The sequence below is a fragment of the Podarcis tiliguerta genome (assembly GCF_965153285.1).
Source record: "Podarcis tiliguerta genome assembly, chromosome: 16".
In the NCBI taxonomy this organism is placed as follows: domain Eukaryota; kingdom Metazoa; phylum Chordata; class Lepidosauria; order Squamata; family Lacertidae; genus Podarcis; species Podarcis tiliguerta.
Window position 1 is genome coordinate 9246828 of NC_139549.1, and position 7336 is coordinate 9254163.

The 7336-nt window shown below is 49.9% G+C and overlaps 1 long non-coding RNA gene across 1 annotated transcript; it reads right to left on the reverse strand.

The window, feature by feature from the left end:
• Nucleotides 1-1614: 1614 nt before the first annotated feature.
• LOC310666287 lies at nucleotides 1615-7031 on the reverse strand. The gene is made up of 2 exons (XR_014505853.1): nucleotides 2969-7031; nucleotides 1615-2819 (listed from the first exon to the last, which is right to left on the reverse strand). It is a non-coding gene; the product is annotated as an uncharacterized lncRNA (long non-coding RNA).
• Between the last annotated feature and the right edge of the window lie 305 nt (nucleotides 7032-7336).

A 7336-nucleotide genomic window follows, 5' to 3' on the forward strand; every position in this document is an offset into this window, starting at 1 on the left:
GAGCTTCCCCAGCCCTTCAACCAAGGCCCTTCCCACTCCACAAAGTTTCAGCTTGTGAAGATTTAAGCAGCAGTGCCAGAACAAAGAGACTAGTGAATGTTTTACTCTGCAGTCGGTGTAGCTTGAGCCTCGAGGAAGCACAGGCAGTGGTTATTTCCGAGTCCCCAGGGGGACCATTACTCTCTTTTCTCCATCCCACACATGCCAACCATTATTTGCAGCCTGGGAAATCTCTTTTTTTCATCTGCAGAACCAGGATTTGAGCACAGGATCTTTGAGGAGGTTTTTCGCAGAGCCAGTTCTTGGAGGGATTCAAGATTAAATGGGGGGGGGGGAGAACCGGGAACCGGGGCTTTGTTTGGAAATACTTTATGCTAACTACACCAATGTTATTAAGCCAGGTGGTTGAAGTGTGGAGGGGGTGGGGAGTATTGACATGTTTACCTAGTATCTAGGGGCACTTCATTTCCGCAACACTTCAGAAGTTGGAATGTGCATCAGCATTCTGTGACTCCTCAGTGAAAAAGCCAGCCGCTAAGGTAGGCTCAGGGACACTGGTGGTGCTGTGGGTTAAACCACAGAGCCTAGGACTTGCCGATCAAGGTCGCGGTTCGAATCCCTATGACGGGGTGAGCTCCCGTTGCTCAGTCCCTGCTCCTGCCAACCTAGCAGTTCAAAAGCACGTCAAAGTGCAAGTAGATAAATAGGTACCACTCCAGCGGGAAGGTAAATGGCATTTCCGTGCGCTGCTCTGGTTTGCCAGAAGCGGCTTAGTCATGCTGGCCACATGACCCGGAAGCTGTACGCCGGCTCCCTCGGCCCATAAAAAGTGAGATGAGCACCGCAACCCCAGAGTCGGCCACAACTGGACCTCATTTGAATCAGCTGAAGGCACAGGTCTTGCGGTCAAGCTATGGGGGTTTCCAAATCTGCACCTGGCCTTTGACTCGAGCTGTTCATTTATTTATTTTTTTTGAACTGCCTTCTTTTATTCGGCTTACCTGATTTTAGAGGGATGAATTCCAAAATGACTGCGGCAATGTCTGCACTGGAAATTTATGGTTTGCAATTAAATTTGATCCTTCCCTCATCCCTCGATGATCCTACCGACACACCCAAAGGCAGGGTTGATGTTGCATGACATGGTGTGTGTGTTTTTTAAAAAACCTTTTGAGCAATTGGAATGTTTGCAAACACTCCGTAGCCCCCCTGACAACCGCCAAGACCTCTTTTGCAGTCAGCTGACAGGTGGAGCTCTCCTAGCTCTGCAGCTCTCAAATACCCGCAGCCTCCCTTTTGACTTCCCTTGTGTCAGGCTTATCTGATTTCCCCCCCCCCCCCAGGTAAAATTAGCAAGAAAAAGAAAGGGGGGGGGGGAGAGCTATTCAGCCGCTTTTCTGTGCAAGGCTGATGCATGCTCCTGTGATTTGACATGTCTCCCCACCAGCTCAGCGAGAGTGCGGAAAGATTATCTCAAAGCCGAGGGTTGAAATTGCAAATAGATAATGGATTGAGGGAATACTTAATAAAAATTAGAGGAGAGAATGGGCCCGAGTAATCTTCTGATCTGGGGAAGGAATGAAAGAACAGAGAACAGAGAGAGAAAACACAAAAGGGTTTCAAAGCCTTTTATATCAGGACTGTCTACCACGTATATGCTGTGTCCGCGTCTCTCTATGTAGGTATCTACATAAATTATATACCCGCATAGGTGAAGACATAGAGAACGACCTCTTGAGATTCAAGTCCAAGGCACTTTTTTTTAGTTTTACTTTTTTGATTCTTTACAGTGAACAGGTTAAAGCCATTAGTTTGGATTCAGACATGATTGTTTCTGGGTACAGAGCTGATTGTTGTTTTTCGAGTGGTGGGGGGACACGGTTGTTGGAGATTGCCAATTGCTCCCTCCCATCTCCTCCTTCCCCCCTCCTGTGCCATCCCCTCTGGTTAAAGACAACCCACCCCCTGCTCCTCCTCAACTCGGGCACAATAAAGCATGGCTGCTTAAGGTTGCCAACTTCTCCTGCTCGTGCCAGCTCCTCCGCCACAAAGCAGCAGCACGGCCTGCAAGCACACTGTGTGTGTGTGGGGGGGGGAATAGCCACACCTGCCGTTTACTCTTAAAAGGCACAGGAGCAGGCTGGTGATTGGGTCAGCTGGCAACCTTACTAACAAGCCCAGAAGGGGCGGGGAACGCAGGGGGGACACACACACATGCTGCTAATAGTTTCTATTCCTCGTTCTCCTTCAAGCTAGCTCCCAAGGTCTGCAACTGATGGTCTGCAAGCCCCCGCCCAGCCACTAAAATTCAGCCCTTCAGTCTTCTGAAACTTGAAATTGGGGAAAGACATCACAAGTAGGGCTGGGTGATATATCAACGTATAGTCCAAAACCACTTTGAAGTCCATATCGTGATATCAATTTCCTAATTTCTGACCTGGCAACAGATTGAGAATCACGATGCATGTTAGGGCTGGGTGATATACTGCCCAAAACCACGATATTGGTTTTATCATTTGTGACCTTGCAATATATTGCAAATCGTAGGTGTGTGGGTGGGTGCTATGCAAAAACTGCAATGTGGGGGGAGACCGTGAAGCCGGCCTCTACCTGGCTCCATCCTTATTTCAGGCCTTGTGATATATTGGGATGTTTAGCTGGTGATATACAGTGGTACCTCGGGTTAAGTACTTAATTTGTTCTGGAGGTCCGTTCTTAACCTGAAACTGTTCTTAACCTGAAGCACCACTTTAGCCTATGGGCCTCCTACTGCCGCTGGAGCACGATTTCTGTTCTTATGCTGAAGCAAAGTTCTTAACCTGAAGCACTATTTCTGGGTTAGCGGAGTCTGTTTTAAGTCTTTTTTTACCAATTCAGTATATTTTCTTTTAATTGTCAAATAATTCTGTGTACATTGCGGCAGCCTTTGGCTATGTGCAATAAAACTGACTGAGACTGAGTTCTTAACCTGAAGCACTATTTCTGGGTTAGGGGAGTCTGTAACCTGAAGCGTATGTAACCCGAGGTACCACTGTATCATGAAGTTGAAAACCAGGTATCGCCCAGCCCTAATCACTAGTGCAGGGAGGAGGGGGGGGCCTGTGTCCAAGATGCTATTGGACTACAACTCCCATCACTCCTGACCATTGATCGTATTGGCTGGGGCTGATGGGAGTTGGGAGTCCCATGTCTTGAGGGCCACAAGTTCCCTCATCCCTGCACTAGACTCTGTTGCTGCTTTGCCGGCCTATTTTGTCCCTCTCGAGCTTCTGTAGAGGCCCTTCCAGGAACTGCTCGGAAGGTTGTACACAGGTGACCAGGGCTGAATGAGGCACACTGCACTGTTGTCAGCAGTGCCAGCGTCTAAGAGACATCAACACTAGGGTTGCCAGCTTGTCAAGCGGACACCTGCTTCTCTGCCTTTAACAGCGGCGTTCTCCGAAGATGTTCGAAGGTGACAATGGCAAGCGGAGCACCTGTTCAAGGCAGAGCAGCTGGACAAGGCAGGGGAGTCAGGTGGGATCTCCACGTAAGAGGTACTCGCTTGCACCCCCCAGCGCTGCCAGTCAGAGAAAACAGAACTGAGCTAGATTGACAAGTAGCCTGACCTGGTATAACAAAAGCAGCTTCCTGTGTTCTGAAGGCAGGATAATAATAATATAATAATAAATTTTTATTTATATCCCGCCCTCCCCAGCCAAAGCCGGGCTCAGGGCGGCTAACAACAATAAAATAATACAACATTCTAAAATCATTTCATTAATTCAAATCAAATTAATGGCAACCATTGGGCTAGAGTTCTGTGAAGATTGCCAAAGGAGGGAGTCAGGCTGTGCCCTGACCAAAGGCCTGGTGGAACAGCTCTGTCTTGCAGCCCCTGTGGAAAGATGTCAAGTCCCGCAGGGCCCTAGTCTCTTGTGACAGAGTGTTCCACCAGATCGGAGCCACAGCCGAAAAAGCCCTGGCTCTAGTTGAGGCCAGCCTAACCTCTCTGTGGCCTGGGACCTCCAAGATGTTTTTGTTTGAAGATCGTAAGTTCCTCTGTGGGACATACCAGGAGAGGCGGTCCCGTAGGTACGAGGGTCCTAGGCTGTATAGGGCTTTAAAGGCTAAAACCAGTACCTTAAACCTGATCCTGTACTCCACCGGGAGCCAGTGCAGCTGGTTTTAGCACTGGGTGAATGTGATCTCACAGCGAGGACCCCGTAAGGAGTCTCGCTGCGGCATTCTGCACCCGCTGGAGTTTCCGGGTCAGTCTCAAGGGCAGCCCCATGTAGAGCGAGTTACAATAATCCAGTCTGGAGGTGACCGTCGCGTGGATCACAGTGGCTAGGTGAGGGCGAGAGGGGTAAGGGGCCAACTGGATGCTCACTGAATAGACCAGCTGCTCTGCATGCAGAAGGGGAAAACGATGGCCCTCGAGATGGTGTTGCCTATCACCCAGACCACAGGCCATGCTGTGGGACTGATGGGAGCTACAAGTCCAAGAACACACCTTCTCCCAGAAGCATGGTTGGGGGCGGCACGAGACGCAGCCTTTTCTGTGGCTGCTCCCATATTGCGGAATCCCCTCCCGAGAGATCAGACCGGCTCCTTCTGGGCTTTCCTTCCAAGTCCTGCCTATTCGGACAGGCCTTTGAAAACTAAGCTGCAGACGAGGCCAGTTACCGGGCCGCTGTCAGGGCGGACTGTATTTTAATTGCTGCTTCTCAGTGTATTTTAACTACAGTATTTTTTGCTCTATTAAGACTCACTTTTTCCCTTCTAAAAAGTAAGGGGAAATGTGTGTGCGTCTTACGGAGCGAATGCAGGCTGCGCAGCTATCCCAGAAGCCAGAACAGCAAGAGGGATTGCTGATTTCACTGCGCAGCAATCCCTCTTGCTGTTCTGGCTTCTGAGATTCAGAATATTTTTTTTCTTGTTTTCCTCCTCCAAAAACTAGGTGCGTCTTGTGGTCTTATAGAGCGAAAAATACGGCAGTTTGCGCTTCATGTTTTTGTATGCTGGAAGCCACCTTGAATCCCAACTTAGGAGGAAGGTGGGATATAAACTCGTTCATAGAATTAGAGAGTTGGAAGGGAGCACAAGAGTCATCTACTTCAACCCCCTGCAATGCAAGAATCTTTTGCCCAATGTGGGGCTTGAATACATGACTCTTGAGATTAAGAGTCTCGTGCTCTAGGGACTGAGCCAGGGTGTGGGTGTGTGGACACACGCACACTCTACACTAGGGTGCCAAATCTTGACACTCATGCTTCCCCCAAAGAATGCCGGAAGCTGTGGTTTATTATCACCACTGAGAGCTGTTAGGAGACCCCCCCCCCCAAATTCCCCTCAAAGAGCTACAATTCCCAGAGTCCTCTATGAAGAGGGTTTGCTAAACCGCTCTGGGAATTGCAGTTTCCTGAGGGAAGAAGAGGAGGAGTTTGGATTTGATATCCTGCTTTATCACTAAACTAAGGAGTCTCAAAGCGGCTCACATTCTCCTTTCCCTTCCTCCCCCACAACAGACACTCTGTGAGGTGAGTGGGGCTGAGAGACTTCAGAGAAGTGTGACTGGCCCAAGGTCACCCAGCAGCTGCATGTGGAGGAGCAGGGAATCGAACCCGGTTCCCCAGATTACGGGACTACCGCTCTTAACCACTACACCACACCGGGTGTGGGAGGAAAGGGGTCTCCTAACAACTCTCAGTACCCTTAACAAGCAAGAGCTCCCAGAATGCTTTGGGGGAAGCCATGACGGGTTGAAGTTGTACCATAGTGCTTTAACTGTATGGTACAGAGAGAGAAAGAGAGAGAGAGAGAGAGAGAGAGAGAAGCGGAGAGAAAGGACATGAAGGAAGGAGGGCAAGAGTGGAGAGTGGGTGGCTGGGCGAGAGAGTTTTAAAAACATTTGGTGGCAATGCAATCTGAGTCAGGTCACACTTCAGAAAACAAGAGCCAGCTTGGTACAGGTCCAATGCAGGGAAGAAGGCCAAACTGGCAATTAGCCACGGAAGGTTTTAAACCCACAATACAGCAAAGTGGGTGTCCAGCTGCGCCTGGCCTTTCCCAACAGCCACCCCATATTTAATGAGAAACAAAGAGCTGGCAGAGTTCAGGGTGGCAGCGGAAGCCCTGCCCAGCCCTTGCTGAACGGTGGAGGCTGGGAGAGAAAAGACCATGCGGCAGTTAATGAGGTTCCTATTCAGCTCGCGAGGCAGGGGGGTAGCTGTAATCTGCTTTTGTGCCCACTCCCTGCTCCTAAAAGACCTTCAGGGGAGTGAGTGGTTTGGGCAAAGCACAAGCCATTGGAAAGAACACCCCCTTCCTGCCTGCCTGCCTGCCCTTTCTTGTTCACTGTTGCAATGAAATCCTCCTTCTGCTATAGGAATGCAGAGCAAGCGTGTTTGGAAGGTGTGGGGAGAAAGCACGGAAACGAACCGTGCAAAAACCCATCAATCGCAGCACCCAGCTTCCCACGGGTAGGCTGCCTCGGACGGTAGGGGTTCCATTCAGGAATCGCACTTAACAGCCAGCATTTGTGGATGCCCTCGCTCCCCCTCAAATATTAGCACATCCTTGCTGGTTTCATGGGAGTGGGGTGGCCAAGAGGCATTGATGTGCCTCTGAACGCCAGCCTCTGGGAATCGCAAGTGGGGGAAGTGTTGTTCTTGCGCCCAAGCCCTGCCTTCAATCTTCCCCAAAGAAGCATCTGGGTCAGCTCTTGAAGGGCTGGATGGATCATTGGCCCGATCGACCTGTGAGGCTCTTCTTGGAATCTTAGGAAGCCCAGGAGTCAATTCCGCAGCTCTGCAAACAAAATGCTTGTTCGCTTTGCCAGAAATCTGTGGCCTGTCCATTTTGTGCTTTGATGGCTCCAAAACTCTACTGGGAGAGAAAACAACAAACTCTGCCCACATTCTCCACCAAACCTGAAGGCTGGTGATTTGCAGAACTACCGTATTTTTCGCTCTGTAAGACACACTTTTTCCCTCCTAAAAAGGGGAAATGTGTGTGCGTCTTATGGAGCGAATGCAGGCTGCGCAGCTATCCCAGAAGCTAGAACAGAAAGAGGGATTTTTGCTTTCGCTGCGAAGTGATCCCTCTTGCTGTTCTGGCTTCTGGGACAGCCGCGCAAAGCCTCCTCAGGGCAGGAGGAACGCTCTCCCTGCCTTGAAGAGGCTTTGCGTGGCTATCCCAGAAGCCAGAACTGCAAGAGGGATTGCTGCGCAGCGAAAGCGGTGATCCCTCTTGCTGTTCTGGCTTCTGGGATTCAGAATATTTTTTTTCTTATTTTCCTCGTCCAAAAACTAGGTGCGTTTTATGGTACGATAGAGCGAAAAATACTGCAGTT